This window comes from Grammomys surdaster, unplaced genomic scaffold (genome assembly GCF_004785775.1).
Source record: "Grammomys surdaster isolate TR1022 unplaced genomic scaffold, NIH_TR_1.0 183, whole genome shotgun sequence".
Lineage (NCBI taxonomy): Eukaryota > Metazoa > Chordata > Mammalia > Rodentia > Muridae > Grammomys > Grammomys surdaster.
In genome coordinates, this window is record NW_021604628.1 from 1,702,653 (window position 1) to 1,726,181 (window position 23,529).

The 23,529-nt window shown below is 44.9% G+C and overlaps 1 protein-coding gene across 2 annotated transcripts in view; it reads right to left on the minus strand.

Annotated features, from left to right (window-relative positions):
* The window catches only part of Btbd9 (BTB domain containing 9), a 354,330-nt gene that overhangs the window by 325,372 nt on the left and 5,429 nt on the right, over positions 1 to 23,529 (minus strand). Inside the window, exon 2 of one of the 2 annotated variants that reach the window (XM_028767911.1) lies at positions 190 to 275. The exons of the other annotated variant lie outside the window; for it this stretch is intronic. The gene's annotated coding sequence lies outside the window, so the exon portion shown is untranslated. The remainder of the gene's footprint in view (positions 1 to 189; positions 276 to 23,529) is intronic. 2 annotated transcript variants of the gene reach the window in all.

Sequence of the window (23,529 nt, forward strand, 5' to 3'; positions counted from 1 at the left end):
TGCCTTGCACTATGTGTGTGCCTCGCACTAGAGGACAGACAGCCCTAACTCAAGCTATAGCTTTTGTCCTAGAAACTGACAACCCTTAGGCAAAGAAAGCTTCAGTCCAAAGCTTCCTGCAGCCCACTGGGAAAACGGATTTGTTTCCTATAAAATTGTCACCCTTTAATGTTTTAATCTTGGTCTTACCCAAAATTTCCACAAATCCTCATGGATAAACAAGTGTGCAACCTGCCTTCTGATCCTCTTCTGTGTATATGCAGCCTTCACTTACACTGTGGGAGAATTAAAAAAAAAAGGCTATAAAAATGAGAATAATGAATTTTTCTTCTGTTTTAGAATAACAAAAAAGTGAAGGATGTTTTGTATTCTGTGCACTAACAGCCTTAAGATACTACTGAATAATTGATCAGTTTATGATTAGGCTGCTATTTTCTGTTCTGAACAACATTCATGGACCAAATTTAATTCACATCTAATCTTGAATTCTTTTTCTTTTGTCAGGATCAAAATCTCTATCAAGGGTGATCTGTTTCTTAGAACTTTGCCAGTTGATTTCTTACCTAATGTCATAATCTTCATACATGACCAGCTCAGTTACAGCAGCAACTTAGAATGTCACTAACATAATTTTTTTTTAATTACACTTATTTTGTGTGAGGGGAGTGGGCATGTACAAGAGGCACACAGAAGCCACAAATCAACTGGCAGGAGTCGGTTCTCTCCTTCCACACACGGGTCCCAGAGATCCAACTCAGGTCACGCACCGTAACAGCAAGGGCCTTTATCCACTGAGCCATCTCACTGGCCCTGACCCAAGTTCTCAGAGTCCATCAAAGGAGATCCTACTAGGACCATGCCTTTGTAAGAGAAGTCTACACTGCAGGCACCTGAGAAGTCTACTGTCACAGAAAAGAAATGACTTACACAGTATAAGCAGAGTATTTCTGAAGGTCATTTCTAAGGGAAAAACGGTAATAATGTTAAGCTGTATGGTCCTCATGCTGTCACACTGTCGTCATATATGTGACAACCATGAAACAATCACAGAAATGCCGTGACAAATGCCTGCAGTCAGCTTCCTTCTCGGGGCTCACAAATGAAGAAGCTTATGTTTTACTTGGCAAAGCAGGTGGAGTCAGCTGCTGCTGACGAAATGAGAGCCACACTAGACCCTCGGCTGTACCAGTGAGTACCCAAAGTAACCCACACAGCGCGGCCAGCGTGGGGTTTAAAGGGGGGAGGGTTGCATGGCTATTAAGCAGAAGATGTTTTATTTTTAAAAGCATGGCAAGGTCAAGAAGCTGGTGGCAGGAAAGGAACATGTTTGAGCAACAACTGAAGAGAGCCCATGACAGACAACGCTGAGGGAGCGTCCTGTACAAAATGTGTCTGGGAGCAGGCAAGATGGCTCAATGGTTAGGGAGCCTTTGGAGAAGCTGCCTCTGGTTCTCAGCACCCACACAACTTACAACTCTGGCTCCAGAGGAAGCTGCTGTCTGGTCTCTGTAGGCACCTGTACCCTCCCTTCTCCTCCCCTCCTCCGCCCTCTCAAACCCTCACGTCTCCAAGTCTCTGCCTTGAGGACAGAATAAACCAGGTTACATTTTGTTGTCCTTCAAGGTCTAAAACTGCAACCACGTCATCGTGTAGCAAAGCCCAGTGCTGGACGGACAGACTGCTTCTTGAGGCTGAGCCCTGCGCACCATCAGAAGTTTACAGACACATTTTTAGGCCCAGCAATTGTTTCTAGGAATTTGTAAGGCTAGCGACCAGTTCTAAGTTTTAAAAGGCTAGGGAGAAACAAAAACATCAGCAATATGGCAAGAGAAAAATAAAATGAGACGCATTCATTAGCGAGAATGGAGTAACCAATCAGACACGATGGTGCACACCTTTGATCTCTGTGCTCCAGAAACAGAGGCAGGTAGATCTCTCGGAGTTCAAGGCTAGTCTGGTCTAAGTAATGAGTTCCAAGTTAGCCAAGGCTACATAATTAGACTCTTTATCAAAAAATAAACAGACAAAAGAATAGAATACTCTCCACATTTCTCATTTGGCTTTTGTAGTGCTGGGGATCAAACCCAAGGCCTTGTACTTGGACATCCCAGGTAAGCTCTCTTCACCAAGCCACACTCAGCCCTAGCTCAGCACATTCTGACCTGACCACCCAGGTAAATGACAGGAGCAGGCCTCAGACAATAGACTCATTGTGTAAGCAGACAAGCTTATTAGTACCTATTTTACATACATGCATATGCATGTACATATTTATATAAAGACACTGACATTCACCATGTTTGTATGTGTGTATTTTCTTAATTAGCCCAATCCATATTCTGATAACTGGCATGGATATCTAAATACAGGCTTAGTGAATTAACTAGACATTGAAGGTGCACACCTTTAATCCTAGCGCTAGGGAAGCAAAGCAGAGGTAGCCAGATCGAGGCCAGCAGGACTACAGAGATAGTTCCAGGACAGCCAGGGCTACACAGAGGAACTCTTGTCTGGAAAATCAAAAAATAAAAGAACAAAAAGAAAGGGACCTGAACAACATACAACACATTGTTAAAGGCAGGACCTCAGATAGACAGGAGAGTGCCTTAACTGGCAAACTTTGTATTTAAAGTCAATGTAGTATTCAAGTGTCTCTCTTTCAAATAGACCAAGCTTTTAAAAAAGGGGCAACAAAAGAGGTGATAAGTTTATCAAAAGGAGTTTGTTTGTTTTCCCAAAGGGAATACAGAGGGACAGAGAGATGCCTCAAAAGACAAGGGCACTTGTCACTAAGCCTAATGACTCAAGTTGGATCCTGGGACCTACACAGTGGAGAAAATCAACTCCCATGAGTGGTCCCCTGATCTCCACACACACAGTGGCACACGAGCATGTGCATGCACGCATATATACATATATACACATACACACACACAGGCCGCATATGAATGTTGGCAATAGTTATTTCCAACTGTCCATGGTGAGAAGAACCCTGGTGCTGACAGTGTTTAGTTAAGACAGGCTTTTAAGAATCAGCTACATGTGGCCAGGCAGTGGTGACACACGCCTTTAATCCCAGCACCTGGGAGGCAGGGGCAGGCGGATTTCTGAGTTTGAGGCCAGCCTGGTCTACAGAGTGAGTTCCAGGACAGCCAGGGCTACACAGAGAAACCCTGTCTCGAAAAAAAAAAAAAAAAAAAAATTAAGAATTAGCTACATGTATCCAGTTGCAATTCTTGGAAGACAAGAACCACCTGCTTCCTGCAAATTCAATGAATTATGAAAATGTGCCGTACCTTGTCCGGCTCAGGATGTAAATGTAAAATCCTAACTCAGCTGTACAAGATGGAGCCGGGAATCATCCACTCTAGAGAAGGGCAGGGCTCAGAAGGCCCACCCTTTCCAAGCACTTACAGACAGGTATGTTGTTAGCAGGGGAAGGACTTTCAGTCTCTACTGTCCTCCATGAGGGTAGAGGCAGCTAATGATTCCTAGGAAAAAAGAAGTTTCCTCAACTAAGGCCACACTCCTACCAACAACTCTAATTAAACTCACTGATCTGCAAAACAAAACCACAGGAGGCAGAAGAGAAACAAGCTGGAAACTAGATCCTGGGGAGTTGCAACCTGACTAGAAAGGGCAAGTGGGGGGCTGGTAAGTTCAGAATACATTATATGCATATATGAAAATGTCACAATGTAATTGATTATGTGTACATGAATAAAGCAGACATCTAAATAATTTAAATATCTTCATTAAACTAAATGCTTTAATTACAAAGTTTTCCTTGGGGCTGGAGAGAAGGCTCCGAAGTTAAGAGCACTTTGCCTCTTGCAGAGGACTGACTCGGGTTCCCAAAGGCCTCATCGGGCAGCTCACAACCACAGGTAACTCTAGCTCCAGGGGACCCAACACCCTCTTCTGATTTCCCTGGCTACCACACATCCACAGCATATACACACAAAGGCACACGCACATTTTCTTAAGTGAAAGGGAAAAGTGGTTCCCTCTCCCCTAATCTCAGTCAGCCCTGGCTGCTAGTGACTACTTCCCTGCTCTCTTTTCAAACAGGGTTAAGCACAGCAGAGCACTGTGCAGAGCTCCCTGCTGGCTGAGGCTGGAGACTGCAGTAGGACATGAGCACAGAGCAGCCCTCAGAGCCTGCACAGCCTTCCATCTCAGCCATAGCACCTCACCACCAAACAAAACTCTGATCTCCTGACCATGGGGACAGAAGCCACCGGTTCTCTTCCTAACTCATCGGTGCCATTTACTTTGGGGAAGGGCTGTGTGCTTCTTTACAGTAGGCTGAGGCCTCTGGGAAGAAACTGAAAGAATGAAATTTGAAAAGGAAGCCACTCCCACAACTCAGTTCCAGGGATATCTGCTTCTCAACTAGCACTCACTAACTTGTGAAGGCTTACCACACTCTGAGCTAAAAGCACAGCAGAGCCATAGGGGATTCTGAAAGAGGAGGTGACAGTGATTTTTGAGTACCAAGAATTCCTCTCTCATCACTGTGTAGGTTACCTAGAGCTCATAAGGCAGGAGATGAACTAGCCATCCTTCCCCAGAGACCTCCCTCCCCTGTTAGCAAAAGCCAGCATTTCAATATAAGACACCCACAGCTCCTAGAGTTGTCAAGTCTTTTCCTTAGAAGCTGCTGGAGTGGTAGGTGGCCCACAAATGCCTCTCTACTCCAAGGTGTCTATGGAATGCAGCCAGTGCAAACAAAGCATGCTGAGACACCCCCGTTTGGAAAGGGAAAGCCACCTTAGCAAACTGAGGGTGATATGAGAACAAACTTCTCCACTGCTACCCCAACTCCACCTCAACCCCAGTCAGGAAAGAGGAGCTGGAGCTGGGGCCACACCATGAGTTACTCTGCTGCCTTTTTCTCTTTCAATGTCTGTTCTGCTGGCGTTTCCACAGGCTTTGCCCCCATCCCTGCTTTGGTTGACTCCTCTATAAACTAATAATGTCTGACTCCCGTCCCTCTGAAGCTGCAATGACAGTGGCCTTTATAACACACGTGGCTACTGAGCTAGCCGTGTGGATAGTCCAAAGAAAAACACTTGAACAGCAATAAAGCAGCATTTCTACACATACAAGGTCATTTTTTTTAAGAAAAAGAATGCACAGAGTTGTTACATTTTTAAGTGCTACATTTAAAAGATACAGTTACTCTAGTTAGACTAAATTCTTACAAAGTATCACTTCTGTAAAATTTGTGATACAATACTGTGCCCTAAAGTGTATTTTTTTACTAATAGACAGTTTATTATGGCACATCAGCACGATTCCTGTTTAGATAATACACCACTACATTCTGTTAATCACTAGGTGTGAATGAATTTCTTCTGTGGTTATTAAAAATCTCAAAATTCTAAATCTGCAAGAATGAAACTTTTTAAGAAAAAAAGAAAAAAGACAAAGAAAGGAAAAAAAGAAAAAAAGAAAGAAAAACACTTGAAGCACTAAATCATATCATACTGCAAAGACACAGCACTGCACTTTACTCCACAGATGGTAAAATACTATCTTACATATGAGGACTCCGGCTGAACCATCTCACTGCCTAAACTTCCCTTTTGTCTTCTACACAATGTAGGTAATAGAGAAGCACTATCCCCAGCATGCAAGGAAAGCTCAACCACTTACTCCTGTTGTGACCACCACCACCACCACCAGTACACAATGAAGAAAAGGACAACGCTAACAGGAGCTGAAAAGATGGCCAAAGGTACCACCACTGGCGGCAATGATGCTCTGAGTAGTGGCAAGGAGATACTCTAGGGAGATACTCTAGGGAGCAGGCCCACTTTAGCGTACAGAGAACTAAACAGACTGAAACTGTAAGGCCCCCCTGAGAGAGGAGAGCCCCACTCATCCCACAAGAGATTACGTCCACCCAAAGACCACGAGACACCGATTCTTGTTGCAATTAGCAAGAGGTATATTTCAACTTTTTTGTTGTTGTTGTTGGTTTTTTGAGACAGGGTTTCTCTGTGTAGCCCTGGCTGTCCTGGAACTCACTCTGTAGACCAGGCTGGCCTCGAACTCAGAAATCCGCCTGTCTCTGCCTCCCAAGTGCTGGGATTAAAGGTGTGTGCCACCACCGCCTGGCAAGAGGTATATTTCAAATTCAGCGCTGGGTCGAGACTCGTGTCCCGTACACGGACAGAGGAGTGTCGACCCCCAGGCTCGAGAGGAAGGGGTATTTAAAGGAGAAAACCTGCAAACCAAAGGGTGAAAGTGGAAGCCAAAAAAAAGGGGAACAGTAACTCATATTACAACAATAGCTGGAAAGTTTCAACCTATTATTCAGCTAGTCACAAACCAGGGTGGGGAGTGAGTAACACCCTGTATACAGAAAGTTTCTATTATTCCACTAGTCACAGAACAGGTTGGAGAGTGAGTAACATCCTGTATACATTCTTTTCAGGAATGTGACCTTAACCTAGACATTACCTCCTGTTTAGTCACTTCCCAGGGTGGCTTCGCCAACCTGTATTACTAGTTCTGCCATTCTTTGTCGGAACAACTTGGCTGACTTGCCCCCTGGCTAATTCTTTTAATAATTTTAGGGTGGCCAGCTAGTTTCTGGAACCTAGGCCTGTGAACCTGCCAACCTTAATTCAGATGAGGGGGTCTCAAGCTTATCTATGAATTTTTAAATCCTTACAAAATCAGAGCCACAGACACAGCTCTCTGGAAACCCCTGTGTCTGATGCCCCATCCTGAGCGTTTCCATGTAACTCAGAAAACATGACAACACAGAGGCAGAGGAACCAACTGCTGTCCCCTGTAGTGTAATGAGCATTAGCTGGGGCTCCGGGCGACCTAGAGCCTACAAAGTTTTCTGAAATCCATTCCACCTATGAATGTTTTCAGCTCCAAGCATAATGCCAAGCAACGGTGAACTACCGTGCCCCTACACAGGAACTCATTTTGTTGGCCCTAGTCCAGCCTCCTCACATGGTCAACTCACAGTGGAAACCAGGATGTGGCACTGCTGGGCTTTCTAAGATGCCATCCATTGTCTCCTGGTTAACACTGTAGGCATTAGCAGCCAGAGAACACGCGGACTCCAATCTAGGAGAATAACCGTTGACTGCCTGCTATCCGTTAACCTTTTCCTTTTAGGTTTCTGTATTCATTTAATGGGAGAGGGTCAGTAAACGCTAAGGCACACTAGTGGGGTTGGGGGCCGACTTCCAGGAGCCAGTCCTCCCTCCACTTTGTGGTCTCAGGGACCACACCCTAGTCATCAGGTTCAATGGCAACGTGCAAAGCTTACCACACCAAACCATCCTGCCAGCTCAATTCACTTCTTTTTATTATATCATGTTGGAAGCATCTCTCTGAAGATTCACATTAGCATTATATCTTTATTACAGCCTTTTTAAAAACAGACTTGAGGCTGGAAAACTCACAACTTCCATATTTTTTTTCATTGTCCTCCTCAATTATCAGTTATTAAGGAAGTTCTCTCAGGACACATGACATTATTCCTTGAAATTAATTTTCACAATTACATAGGCCTTTACAGCTGCTAATTCATGTCCCAGCTCAAATTCTTCAGATGGAGCCGAGAGTCACCATCACCCAGCGGCTCATTACACACGCTATAAAATATTTCACCCCAGCTGTGAAGTTGGCCACAATAAATATGTTTTGTTGCCTTAATTGAGATTTATGATAATATAATTATGTAATTTTAAAGGCCACATGCCAAAGTACTTCCTAAATTAATAAAAATACTAAGCACTTAACCTATAACACACTAATGTTACATAACACACAATCCTGCAGGTGGCTCTCTGCCCATGTGCACGCGGCCAGTAACAACTGATCAAAGACCTGTCACCAAATCTATTTACTTGATTTATTTTGCACTAGTTTTCTAAGGCCGCATACATAATGGAAACTCTCTCTACGATGGGAAAATAAATTATTGAGTCTGCACAACCTGACAATGTCAGTATTAAGTTATTAATTCACTGAAAAGGGGGAAATTCCCTTATTAGCCCAAACAAAATAAGAACTCACTGATACCCGGGCAATAAGACAAGGAGAAATAATCATAACAGGGTACCAGGGACATGACATTCATTGGAAACTGCTGGACCCCTCGATACACCCACCCACATAAAAGCCAGGCTTGGCAGTGCACGTCTGCAAACCAGCACCGGGGTGTGGGGCACGGAGACGGGTAGATCCCTGGGACTCACTGTCTAGCCAGCCTGGTATTATTATTAAACAGTGAGCTCTAGGTTCAGTCAAAGACTGTCTAAAACAGTGGCTCTCGGCCTGTGGGTCGTGATCCCTTTGGGGGTCACATATCAGGTGTTTACATTACGATTCACAACAGCAGCAAAATGACAGTTCTGAAGAAGCAATGAAAATAAGTTTATGGTTGGGGAACACGTCATGAGGAACTGTATTAAAGGGTCACAGTGTTAGGAAGGCCGAGATCCACTGCTGAAGGGGATAGACTAAGATATACGAAGTCTCCCTTCGGCTTCCATACAGGTGAGTGCGCACGCACACACATACACACACACACACACACACACACACGCACTACAGTTGAGTTTTTAAACAGCTTTTTTTAAAAGAAGAAAAGAAAAAGAGAGAGAGATGTCCAAGTTCACAGCTGCTCAGAGGCTGTACCTGGAGTAAGGGAAGGAGAAGTAAGTTTTAGAAATGTCATTTCCAGCTTTTCTGGTTTTCCTGCAGCACTGACTCTGTAATGCTCCCCTAACCTCTGTGACCCTCTCCTCTTGGTTCTTTTACCCCCTTCTTCTCTTCTGTCACTACTTCCTCTTTAAGAGTTCTGTCTGCAGAGCGGCCTGTCCTCCAGGTCCTCCAGAACTCCTTACCTCTGTGGGGCTCAGACCCTCCTGAACTCGCCTCCCCTGGACCAGCTCACACGCCTGCAGTACCATCCCAGCACACGTCCCTCCCGGCACCACAATCTCTCACTACTCAACACTGAACTCCATAAAAGGGCCTTTGCCTGCAGTGGCCTTCTTCATAACGCCTGGTGCAACCACAAACTAAGCCCTGTGAGAAGCCTCTGACAACGCCTCCCTGATCCCACACCTCCTCCTAACTAGTGCGTTATCATTAAATATGTGTGTGCTCACCCCACCTATGCCACTGCGGTGGATAGCATCACTAACTACTTTAGCTCCGCAAGTGCTTACAGCCTTAATGAGCTAACCCTGGCTACGTCTGTGAAGGTGTTGCCAGAGAGTCTGAACTGAAGCAAGAGGACTCACCCTGAACATGGGGCAGTACCATCCCATGGTCAAAGTCTAGGAATGAATAAAAAAGGGAAAGAAGTGAAGGCTAGTTTAACTCTGGGACCCTCTGCTTCCTGATCTACCTAGGAAAGAATGCACAGCCTCCATCTCCTGCCTCCACACCACACTACACTACACACTCACACTGTGAGCCAAACTAAAAACTTCTCTCCTTAAATAGCCTTTTGTCCAGTATCAGTCACAGCAACAGCAAAAGTAACACATCTGCTTTATAACTTTTAGTCAGATTTCAAACATCTCAAGACTGCTTCGGTGGCTTCCCAACTAGCTTCCTGCTTCCTGTTTCATTTTATTTTATTCTCAAGCCTGTTTCTACTTTGCAGAATGAGCAACACAAAGTGAAGCTTAACTGTGTTATTCCTCCACATGACACTTCCCTAACAATTCCCCAGAGCTCTGGAATCAAGCAGCCCGTGCCATCTCCCCAGTGACTCTCCCACAGGACTGAAGAGTGCCCAGAGCAGAGTTAACAGTGCCGGGAACTGAGTGCGAATCGCCTCTACAGGGGCATGGATTTGAGTGCTTGATCCAAATGCTGGTCAAACTGTTTGGGGAGATGAGGGGTTTTGACCTTGAAGAAGGTAACCACTGGGCGTGAGCTTTGAGATCTCTGCATGCTCCTACTCTCTCACCATCCCCTTCCATCTCTCATGTTCACCGGTGGGTCAGACTTGAGTTTTCTCAGGTACTACTCCCACCACGATGATCAGGGACTCACCCTCTGAAACTGTAAGCCCAACAAACTCTTCTCTAAGTCACAGCGTCTTAGTGTGCAGCCAAGAATAAAGCATCCCACACAGCTGCTGGGACAGTCTCCACCCTAGTCCCCAGCCTACATCCCCTCGCCCCTCCCAGAGGGCATGTGTACTTAAGACAGGTAGTAGGGAGCAGCTTGGGTGAGGACGTCACCCCCTCCTAACCTCCATGAGGAGATGCAGAGTCGACAAGCCCAGCTGAGGTGACACTTTTACAAGTGGGCACAGCTGGACTCCCCGCCCTTCCCTCTGGCTTATATTCTCTTTGCACCCCTCTTCCACAAGAGTTCCGGAGGCTGGAAAGTGGCGACAGATGTCTGATATTCTCCTCCAGCTCTAGTGAGATACCAAACCTTCATGCCTTTCCTCATTCCTGGATCAAGAAAGTGCGTGCTGGCAAACCGAGGGGGTACATCTCCTACTCCAAAACTGAAGCGAAGCAAGGACAGAAAAGGGCACATGAACAAATACCTAACTTAGGTCCAGCCTTTAGTCACAACCTGTAATTGTAAACACAGTGTGGAGAAGCACCTTAGGGACTGTGTCCATTAGCCAGTAGAAGTGTCTTCTCCACTGCAGCCTATGGCTTTCTGGTCACAGGGGTTTTTCTACCCAGTACTGAGTGTGACTTTCTCCAATGCATAGGCCATAAGTACACAGAAAACCGAGTCTGTCCGTAACTCCTCACTGCTGCATAGGCTGGCACACCTCACCTAGCACTTCCCACAGGCGCATGCAGGCTCCACAGCTAACGAGGGCTTTGAGCCTTCAGTCACTAGAGGAGCTGACCCACGGAGAGCAGACACTGGCAGTCCACACTTAGCTGTCTCTTCAAGCTCTGAACCAAAGCATCTAACCTCTTCAGCAACAGGGTCTACAACTCAGTTCTGGAATGCACTCAACAACATGGGCAGTAGCCTTTACTGTTGGACGGGCTTTTCATGGCCTCTGTGGCCTCCAACTCCTACGGAAAGTTCTAGCTTTCACTTCCAGCACTGGGACTCCCACCTCTCAGAGCAGCAGCTTTTACCTTTGTGAGCTTGCCTTAGTTAGGCTTCTACCGCTGTGAACAGACACCATGACCAAGGCAACTCTTATAAGGACAACATTTGATTGGGGCTGGCTTACAGGTTCAGAGGTTCAGTCCATTACAAGGCGGGAACATGGCAGCATCCAGGCAGGCATGGTGCAGGAGGAGCTGAGAGTTCCATCTCTTGTTCCAAAGGCAGCTAGGAGACTGGCTCCCACGTGGCTAGGAGGAAGGTCTCAAAGCCCAACTCCCATAGTGACACACTTCCTCCAAAAAGGACACACCTACTTCAGCAAGGCCACCTACTCCAACACCCACTCCTCTTAATAGTGCCACTCCCTAGGCCAAGCATATTCAAAGCACCACAGGTTCAGGCTATTGTGCTATTGCAAACTTTTCCCAATCACCTCAGTGAATGTGACTTACCCAACTTAATCTCCCAAGAATGCCACAGCAACACCTGGCCTTTGTAACCTTTGAAAACTAATCCCCCAAGCTTGCTTCTGCAGGTGCACTCTTTAATGAATCTCCAAATCTGCAAAACACTCAGAAGACTGTGCTATGCTATCCACATGTAACAAACCTTTATACAGATGAGGGTCAGAATACTGATCCAAACTCGTAGGCCTGTGGCGATTACCTTGCTGGGGAGCTTTCAAAGCCCACTCTCATGTTTCCAGTGTGAGGCAATAGAAGAAAACGTCCACAGTGAAGATACTAAACTCGAATATAGTAAAGCCTAACAAGACATGAAAAGACTTCATCCATTAGCGTCAACTGTCCCTCCCTCCACAGAGCGTGTTTGGTACAGCAGCATATGAATACGAAGGAAGGCCTAACTTAGTTTTCCAGTCTTTCTGAGTCTTTCCACTTCCACACCCTTCCTCAGAGCCTGCCTTGAGTTTCTCATCCTGGTGAACTTGGTGGGGCCACCTGGCTCTCTGCCAAGAAGGAATGAGACACCGCCCCCATTCTCCCCTGCTGCACCTGCTGGATCTCTGGGTGGGCACTGTGGCTATAGCTAGCTGTGGCCTCTCCATCCACCACACCTGGCTACTGAGGGTGGCTCCAGCATCTCTGCCTCCAGCATCTCTGCCTCCAGCTGGTGAGAAAGGTAACCTGCTTAGTCTACAGAGGTAATTGTCCATCCCTGGGACAGGCTTGATCCTCTACACCTGTGTCATGTGGCAAGACAACGCCTTTCACAGCCAGCACAGCTGAATTTCCCAAGATGCTTGGCTGCTTGGCTTGGAGGACAGTCACACCCAGCACACCCCTAGCCTCCTCTCTGGGGAGGCTCGGCCTCTCTTACTTTATTCCAGAACCAAGAGTTATGGTTACATCCTGTTACCTACCTGGCCCTCTCTCTCTGCTCATACGCATTCCCTTCGACCGCAGCAGTGGGCTTTTACAAATATTTTCACCAGAATACCAAGTACAACAACAATTACAGAAATGGAAGGATGCTCTTCTGGAGGTGCTTTGGATGCAGATGGAGATGCCTAGCAATGGTGGCAGCTGACAAAGCAAGGGGCTGGTGAGAGAAATCAGGGATTTAAAATCATAACATTACATGTTTTCTCATAATCAAAATTAGCTTATTTAGAAAACCTGTAAGAATCTGTAGTTAAAAAAGAAAAACTCAATACCCTGGCATGGTAACCTATAGACAGTTACTGTACAGATACGGAAATCTTCCAGGATGCAACAGAATAGAGAAACAGGAAGGAGGAAAAAGCAGGAGGGTTCGGTCAGTTACACAATGGATCTGAGGCCAGCCTGAGACACCTAAGATCCTGTCTCAGAAATAAACAAAACAAGAAAAGAAACTAAACCTAGAACTTCTGGGAAAGACAGACTGGTGGCTGCCTCTGTGTGAGCTGGCGAAGGAGAGAGTCAGAGTAAAGAATTTACCCTAAAGACAGAACAGAGGTAGAGCGTTAGAGATCCAGGCAGACAGTGAAAGAACGAAACCAAAGCTGTTCAGAGAAGACACTGAGCTATACAGCCTTTTACAAAAGGACAAGCCCACAAGTCCTCCCTCCACAAGCCTGAGATCCACTTGTGTTGGTGAGACAAGGGTTCCACTTACAAGTCGACAGCAGGAGAAATCCCATCGTATCCCTTAGAGGGCAGAAGCCAAGCCACCCAGGACACCCAAAATAGAAAGCCTCGATTTGCCTCACCTTAGCCTCTGTTGAGGACCCCAGAGCAGCAGTTGTGAAGAGTCAGAGGGCTGAACCCTGACAAGCTGACGAGTAAAGGTGGCAGGAAACTCTAGCACAAGGTAGGAAGTGCACAGGAGGAGACAGAACCAACCATGGTGGCCAGAACAGATCTCAGCAACTGAGAATTACCCTGAAGCTTCATCTCTCTGAGCCTAAGGCTAAAGGATGGATCAGATTCTGGGGCCACCTATCTTTTGCTGCTGTGGCCGTACCCAAAACTGATAGTGGCATCCCTCTAACAAGGTGACTGTTAATACCCAGGAGGCCTTGGAGCATGTAGGTACCGCTGGGCTCCTACTGATCTTAGTACAGAGGTTGCCTTCTTACTCCCAATGAACCTGGGAGACGTTCTTCAACTAAAGTAGCCAAACAAGGGACCAGTGCTCGGAAGTCTCAGAAAGCTGCTTAGCCTACAGGATGCAAAGCTAGGTGTGGCCAGCAGAGGCCCCTGCTGTGCAAAGAAGGGAAGCAACCACTGTGAAGACAACTCTGAAAGACAATGAACACCTACAGAGTACACAGAGCAAGGGAGGAAGGCAGAGAGCAAGAGTCCAGACAGTCAGCTGACCTCACCCCTTCCATGTATATACCAACGGGCAGCCTCCACGTCTGAGGCTCAGAAAGCAGCTTTGCTAGCCCCACTTCCCCCGTGTGATCTGGATTTTTTCTGAGTTCTCAGAAAGCAGCTTTGCTATATTCCCACTTCCCCCATGTTATCTGTTTTTTTTTCCTACATGATTAGCATAATGTTTACTGTGTTATATTTGGTAAAAGTTTTTAAGTTTTTTTGTTATTCCCTTTCATCTAATTTAGTTTACTTTTTTCCATTTCTAGACAGTATTTGTTCTTTTTCATTAGTTTCTGTGTTGCCCTGACTTTCCTCCCTTCCCCTCTTCTCCACATTTAGTAGTATTTTGATTTTGCTGTAGTGGATTTTTTTAAAGATTTATGTATTTATTTAATGTATATAAGTCCACTGTCGCTGTCCTCAGACACATCAGAGGAGGGCATCAGACCCCATTACAGATGGTTGAGCCACCAGGTGGTTGCTGGGAATTAGACTCAGGACCTCTGGAAGAGCAGTCGGTGCTCTTAAGCACTGAGCCATTTTAAACGTACTTTTACTCCTTTATATTTTTTTAATTGCTCCTCTTACAGTTACCTAAATAAATCAACACAGTGACAGCCACCTAAATGTTTCTGAGTTGTCACAAACAAACATTGTGAAAAACCAATGTCTTAGTGTTTTACTGCTATGAAGAGACACCAGCAACTCACAGCAACTCTTATCTTGGTCACAGCTTCAGAGGCTTAGTCCACTATCATCATGGTGGGGAACATGGCAGCAGTCAGACAGGGAAAGACATAGACAGAGACACAGAATCAGAGACAGACAGGTACAGACAGACAGACAGACAGACAGGGCCTGGTCTGAGCCTTTGAAACCTCAAAGGCCTCCCAACCAGTGCACCTCCTCCAACAAGGTCACACCTTTCCTAATTCTTCCCTGAAGGCTCACCAACTAGGAACTAACCACGCATGTATATGATGGCGGCCAGCCTCATTCAAACCACCACGCCAAACCTCTGTACGAAAGGAAAATTACATTTCCACATGTAGAAGAATGAAAATGGATACATCTTTCATCTGCCACAAAAATCAATTTAAAATAAATCAAAAACCTTAATGTAAGACCTGAAGCTGGTAGAGGAACACACAGTGAGAGGTGAGCTAAGACTTTCCAAACGAGACTCCAATAGCATACCAAGTGACAACTGAGGTTACATTAAATTAAAAGCTTCTGCACAGCAAAGGACATAACCATCAGAATGAAGAGAAAGCCTACAGAATAAGGAAAAAAAAGCCTTTGCCAACTATACATCAAAGGATTAGTATTCAGGATATAAAAAGAACTCCAAAATTTAAACACGAAGATCATCTAACCAACCAATAAATGGGCTAACAAACTGAACAGACAGGTCGGTCTTAAGAGAAAAAATAAGAACTACCAATGAAGATTTTTATAAAATGTTCATCATCTTTAGTCATCAGGGAAGTTAATACTTTGAGCATCTACCTTACCGGAATCATCAAGAAAACAAATAACAGAAATTACAGGTGAGAATCTGGAATGGGAAGAAGGAAACCATTCGTCACTGCTGATGTCAACTTGTATAGCCACAACGAAAATCAATATGGAAGCTTCTCAAAATAAAATAGCCATATTACCGAGCTATAGAACTCAAGGTGTACACCCAAAGAAGTCTTCACATCCAGAGAGTGCACACCCAAGAACCCAGCTGTGCTATTCACAGCAGACAGAAACAGGGCCAGTCTACATGTCCATAAACAGGAGAAAATGTGGTACATACACACAGTGGAATTTTATGCAGCCCTAAAGAATGAAGCCATAGCATTTGCAGGAAAATGGATACAACTGGAAATCCTGTTAAACAAAATAAGCAAGACTCAGGAAGACAAACGCTGCATTTTTCCTCTTATGTGCATAATCTAAACTTAAAATTACATGTCATGTATGTGTGTGCACGGACATATTTATAGGTCATACAACTGGAAATGGAGTAGAGAGAGGACAGGAAGAGATCTTAAGGAAGGTGGGAAATACCACAGGGAAAAACACAATAGGAAGACAGAGGTGGGGGTAACCTGGGAAAGAAGAAGCTAACCAGAGGAGGGAGGGGCATGATGAGAGCAGGGAAGAGGGGCGCAAGGAGAATACTGACAATAATGACATAATGATGATGCATGAGGACTCACAATAGAACCCTTTCTTACCTTTAGTTTTCTTTAAAAACATCAAAGCATGCTGTATTTATATGGGCTATTTCTTAAGATGGATAAGGCCTTTTTTTTTTCCTTAGTGATAGGGATGTAACCTATGTCTTCAAACACGATAATAAGCAAGTTTCTACCACTAAGCTACGTCTACAGACCTATGAAATTTAATTTTTGCCTCTTCTTGGTTATCTCCTTATTTAGAAATGGGACATGACATGTACTTGGATGTCAGAAGACATCTTTTGGGAGTCACTTCTCTTCTACCATGTGAGTACTAGGAATCAAATGCAGGCTGTGGAGCTTGGCAGCAGGCACCCTGACCTGCTGAGGCTATCGCCAGCCACACTCCCCCTGACAGCACAGGTGCTCCACAATACAGCTCTTGGCCTGATTTGTTCAGTCTATGACTCCACATACCAGAGGTGTGCCTGGCTTTAAAGAGGCACTTGATGAGTGTCTGTTGAGTGAATCAATGAACCAGTGACAACACAAGAAACAGGAACTGTAATATGGGGTAAGGATTACACACTTAATCTCAACTTGTATACTCTTTGGATTTTGAACAAAATTCTTACCTGCTGCAAAAGTGATTTTAAAATAGTTAATGAGAGCTGGGAGGTGATGGCGCACACCTTTAGTCCCAGGACTCAGGAGGCAGAGGCAGGTGGATCTGAGTTCGAGGCCAGCCTGGTCTACAGAGTGAGATCCATGACAGCCAGGGCTACACAGAGAAACCCTGTCTGAAAACAAAACTAATGATGATGATGACAATGAGGAGGAGGAGGAGGAAGCTGACAAAGCTGAGATATTGCCAAGGGATCATTTCCCCACTGCTCTGCCTTTCACCTCTAGCACGTCAGCGAGGTACAGCAGACGGTAGCTAGTGTCAGTCTCCTCAGTGCAGCTCACACTGATGGCACCAGGCTCAGAACACAAGGATTACCATGGAAAACAGTGTGCTACCACCTACTAAGACTCAAGTTTCAAATACCACGTGCCTCAGCAAGTCCTAATGCACACACCCTAGAATAAAGTGTTTGTGGGGCACCTGCAAGATCACTCACTGTCTTGATAGATAAAAAGCACTTGTCATCTACTGGCAAAGACAAAGAACCACGTGGAAAGGTCAGAGGACAGTGACAGTTCTTTATAAACAGACATTTGTGGAACCATGTTAATGATTTGCACAGACCAAAAAAAAAAAAAAAAAGACAATAAAATGAGCAAAAGTGGAGCCCAGCATGTAGTACAACCAAAATACCAACCTGCATTCGGAATGGACACCACAGGCACACGGAAGGAAGGGCTGAGAGGAGAGTTAACACCGCAACCTTTGAACACGGTATCTGGACCACAACCCACAAGCTAACGCTGGCGAAGAATACTGCCCTCTAGTACATGAGTTTCTTCTCACAGGTACAAGTCAGCAATTTCACACTTACTTCTTCGCTACATTTAGCAGTGTGAAAATGAGTGGGAAGCTGTCAGTGGTAGAGCAGGGAACCAGCACTTTGGAAAAGGAGGAAGGAGTCACATCTATGAAAAACAAATCAGTACAATAAACCCAGTAGTACAGGGTTAGACCCGAGAGTATATAGCACATAGATCTCTCCCTCTCTCCCTGCCCCTCACATTCATATATTCCCTCTCTCTCTCTCTCTCTCTCTCTCTCTCTCTCTCTGTCTGTCTTTGTTCAGAGAGCCTAGAAGCAATGTCGTCCAGTAGTTATGGTCATACCCTAACACCCGGATATTGCTTCTGAATGTGCTAGGATTCTTTGGAGAAAAATTTGATTCCGAGACAAGAGTAAGGAAAATATGAGACAGACCTAAACTATCTTAAACAAGGAAATAAAGAGGACATCCAAGAATCATGGGAACAAGCCAGAAAGGCACAAGGCACAGCACCAACTTGAAAAGATTCCTATTAGCCAAATCTGGGATAATTTTAAATGATGACACATTTTTAAAAAAAATCTACAAATCCAGCCACAGACTCACGGAGTGGTAACTAATTAGATAATGGAGAAAATAATTACAAGTATAAAAAGAACGATGACATAGTAAGCCCTAATTTGGCAACAACCTCGTCAACAACTGACTCAGGAAAGACTGAAGGATGCTAAGCTGGCAGGTGAAAGTTTGAGCAGCTTTGTTTTCAGACGTGGTAGTCACGGATGAGCCAAGCAGACACCCGAAGACTCAGGTAAGCATGCCTGAAGACGGGCTGAGGAAGCACTCTTCTTGTGTTTTGTTTTGTTTTGTTTTGTTTTTTTCAGGAAACTTATAAGGCCAATGACATTACCCAGTTTACTTCTTGTTACTGTGATAAAACACTGACCAAAAGCAACCTAGCGAAGGGAAGGATTTACTTCATCTTACACTTAACAGTTCATCACCCAGGAAGCCATGACAGGAAGAAATGGCATTGCCCACGGTGGACTGGATCCTCATGCAACAATTAGCCCAACAGACATGCCCACAAGCCAATCCAATCGAGGCAGTTACTCAAGTGAGGTTTGCACTTCCAGATGTGTCAAATTGACAGCAAAACTAACTGGGACAAACCAGGTGGCTATATTTTAAAAGATTAAAAGCTTTAGGTGTGCCAGGTGGTGGTGCACACCTTTAACCGCAGCAGTCAGGAGGCAGAGGCGGGTGGACTGATCTTACAGAAGCATAGCTATATACATTGGAGACTTCTCTGGTCTACACAGTAAGACCCTGTCATTCTGGCTTCTTGTCCTCCCATAAAAAGAATGCCTAAAAGAAAGTGTTCTAGGCACATCTGCAGTTACACTAATGAGACAAATAGAAAACTTCAAGGAATCCACAACCCTTCCAGTTACAGAAACTCACCTAATGATTTTCTAATGCTTCAGTAATCATTTCTCCCATGCTGTGAACACACGAGTCAGAAAAATGACTGCATGTGTCTAACAGAGACAATCTCAGCTGATGAAATGGCTTCCTCTGGAGAAATGTCCTATGATTGCATAAAATTTGTCCACTTTAAAAAGATATCCACACATTTTTGATTCCTCCTTCCAAAATAGGTGGGGCCTAACTGCTGTCTTAAGTGGGGACTGGACTCAGTGATTCAGCTGTAATCGAAAGAAAACAGAGGCAGCACTGATATTCAAACAGGACGAGCAGATGTGTGGGTTCTTCCCCACTCTTTCATCAGTGTCTCTGGATGAAGCCAAGTGACCCTGACAGATCCTCAAGCAGCCCCCATGCACGGTGTAAGGCCTCTGCCCAACACTCATCTTCCAGCCTATCTGAGCCTTTGGACAAAGGCCACAGCACTTCAAAAGCCAAACTGAAACTCAGGCTCTCTGAGCTACAATACCCAGCTAGGCTATTTTTGAGTCCCTGACCCACAGTAACTGAGAAAAAAAGTGTGTTGTTTGAAACAACTAAATTTGCTTTCTTAGACTGCATTAGGTACTGGTATGGTATTTAGTAGCTAGCGCATTTGCAGAAATATAATTTCTGTACAAATATTTATTGTGAAGTTAGATGAAACTGACTTTTACAAAAAAATAATTACAGTCTGTATTTCCAGGAATGTAGAAAATAGGATGAATAAGAGTGACTCAGTCAAAATGCCAGGAATGAACCAAATCAAAATAACGGAATTATACCATAATTAGAATGAGTTTGTTTGGTGAAAAGACTTAAACATTTCAATGGAAGGAACAAGGGATGTAGACAGCAGAGAGATTAGCTACTAAATCTCAAGTACCTTGATGCTTGGGTAAGACTTCAAGGATGTCTTGGTCACTGTTCTCATGCTGTGAAGAGACAACTTATAAAAGAAAGAGTTTCCTGGGGCTGACAGTCTCAGAAGGTGAGCCCACGACCATTCCAGCAGGGAGCATGGCAGAAGACAGGCAGCCATGGCACTGGAGCGGTAGCTGGAGCTCACATCCACAGGCAGGATGCAAACAAGAGTACTAACTGGTAATGGTGTGGGCTTCTGTAAACTCAAAGACCAGCCAGCCCCAGTGGCACACTTCCTCCAACAAAGCCACACTCCCTAACAGTTCCATCAACTGAGGACCAAGCATTTAAACCTAAGAGCCTATGAGGGCCGTTCTCATTCAAACCACCACAATGAAAAATGCTGTTAAGTTCTGAATGTACTTGCTACTGATGAGCTTGGAAAGCTAGAGTTCTTTCTCAAGAACATGTTGTAGCTGTTTATAAAGAAAACCAAATGCTTACGTAAAATATAGCATTCAAAAAACAGCACTTGTTCATAGGATAGTCAGCACATGGCCTTTGCCTTTCCTCTCTAACCTTAAATATGTTATCAAATTACCCTCAAGCATTTAAGTATTTTCTAAGATTCTGACCTGTTCTAACAATTTTTGTATCATCTGCAGAAGTGCCTGTGTATGTGCGTGTGTATATTTGTGTGTGCGTGTGTGAGTGTCCATCAGGACATTCACATGCTAGGACCCCACATTGATGTTGAAACCAGGAGTTGACATTAACTAGAAAAAGCCTTGGAATTAAGAGTCCCAGCCTAGGGTGCAGCGCAATGCCATCCCTCCCTAGCTACAGACTAGAGACAAATTGCTCCCCGTTCCGGACCTCACTTGGCTCATTAGTACAAATGGGATAGTTGTCAGGTTTTCAAGATCATTACAGTTAAAGAACACACAGAAAGGGCTTCACACAACACTGCCACTCACTATGTGGCTTCTCGCTGTTAATGGCCCTTATACTAGTCAGCTTTCTATCACTGACAAACGCCTGAGACGTTGAAAGAAGTCTTCATCCACCAGTGGCTGGTCCGCTGCCTTTCTAACCTGTTCTGAAGTAGTGCGTCATGGCAGAAGGCAGTGGCTAGGAAGCAGAGAGGCTAACAGGATCAGGATGGGACCCCAAATATCTTCTACAATGTCCAAATAGCCTAACTCCTCCCAGTAGGTCCAGCTCCTAAATGTGCTGCATCTTCTGAGAGTGCCATTATCATTAACAGGACCTAGGCAACACTTAGGATCCAAACTGTAACTAGCACCCTCCTTCTTTGAGTGCTACATCTTGGATTTGAAATATCCTCCCAAGGTCCATGCACTGCAGCTTGGTGCCTAGTCTGTGATTAGCAGGAGACAGGAGTGCCTACCTTCAGGAGGTGGAGCCCAGGGGGAGGTTTTCTGTCATCGGGACCATGCCCTCAAAGGTGACTGTGGAACCTTCGGACTCTCTAGCCATGACGTGCTTCCCCAACCCAAACACACACCACAGGCCTAAAAGTAATGCACTGGCCAATCATGGACATAAAGCTCCAAAACTATAAGGGAAAACAAACCTTCTCTCTTACTAAGCTGGATTGTCTCAAATACTTACTAAAGGAAAGCTGGCTAACGTACTAGGTAGACCTTCCATATCATGAACTACGAGGACAGAGACCTCTGGAATATTTCTGTGTCTCATATTCAGATGCAAAAGGTAGCCCAGGAGATTATGACCAGATAGATTTATGGCTTTTTTTTTTTTTTAATTTTGACAAGGCCTCGCACATCCCAGGCTGACTTCACATCGCTCACTATGTAGCTGGAGATGACCGTGAACCTCTGAGCCTCCCGCCTTCGCTGTCCAGTGCTAGGATTACAGCTGTGGGCAGTTTGTGTGCCATCATGCCCAGCTTATGTAGTATTAAACTCAGGGTTCCGTGCTTGCCAGACAAGCATCAGAGCCTCCATCACAGACTCGATCTGAAATGTCCTGCAAAGGCCTCTCCCAACTAAGCTACAACTCTAGTCCCAGACTTGTTATAATTCTGAAAGATTACAAAGGCTTATGAACTGAAATCAAAACTGCATACTTACCCACTCAACAAGCAAAGTACCTAGCCTGCAATCAATATTTATGCAGCCTGAACATATTCCTGTGCAGTCTATTTTCTCTCTCTAATTGCGCTGTCTCCTCCACCAAATTACAAATTGGATTGCAAAGAAAAAAACCTAAACACGTCTGTACTCGTCAGGGGCCCCTCGCATACAAAGAGCTGATAAATTTAACTTCAAGTTCTCAATAGACTGTTCTTATCAGTATGATCTGAACATTTGAAGAATCAGGCATCCTCCCCCTCCTAACAACATACACGTACGTACATTCACCCTACCGATTTACAACCAGTCCTAGGCGGCCAGAACAGTGAACAAAGGTCCTGCCTAACACTTCACACAGAATCTGGAGAAACAGTTAGTACTTAATATCTTTTTCTTTTTTTTTTTTTTTAAAGACAGGGTTTCTCTGTAGCCCTGGCTGTCTTGGAACTATCTCTGTAGACCAGGCTGGCCTCAAACTCACAGAGATCTGCCTGCCTCTAAAGGCGTGCACCACCACTGCCCAGTAAACACTTAATATCTTGACAGAGGAAAGAAACAACCTCTTTCAACTTCCTATTAGAAAAAAAATACTAACATCTATGCTATACGTTAGAAATCCTCAGTACATATGACACAGAGGACCTAATGTCCCTCCTCAAACAGCCCTGAGCCCCGAGTCCACTCCATCTATGGTTTCTATGGTTAAGCTTACAGTTTCTATCCTTGGGCTTTGCACACTTTACTAAACTTTCCGTAAACTCTCTAGAAACAAGGAGCAGAGTATTTGCTTCCCTGGCAGTACCAGCCCACACTGGAATCCTCTACACACACTATTCACACTGACTCGGTGTCCTTTCTGTTGCTGTAATAATACACTGACCAAAACCAACCTGAGGAGGCAAGGGCTTATTTCAGTTTACAGCTCACAGGCCATCACTGAGGGAAGGCAGGGCAGGAGCTCGAGCATTAATTCCAAGGCAGCCACTGAAGCAGACATGGAGGAACCCTGCCTACTTGCATGCTCCATAGCTTCTCAGTTTCTCCCACCTCCCAGAAGCACCTGCCCATGACAGCAACAAGCACAGTAGGCTGGGCCCTCCTCATGAATCATGAATCAAAACAATATCCCACAGACATGGCCATGGGCCAATGTGATGGAGGCAATTCCTCAATTACTTCCCAGTGACTCTAGTTCGTGTCAAGATCACAAAAAAAAAAAAAAAAAAGGAATAAGGACCAAATACATAACAGAAAGCCAAATGCACAAGGTAAACATCAACTTAGGGAAAAATTCTGTAGTTAATGTGTGTAAAATGAGAAACAGTGTCGTCATCTCGATGTAGGAGCACAAACACAGTCAGTGTGAAGGGCGTACACTCACCCATCCACACTCACCCATCCACACTCACCCATCCACACCCTGTCACACCGCAGGCGTTTGGTAGACGCTGGAGAAGGCAGCACTAAATGGGAAGTCTATGGACGTGCTCAGGTGATGAACCTACAGTCCATAGACTGTCCCGTCCGTGACTCTCTCTGC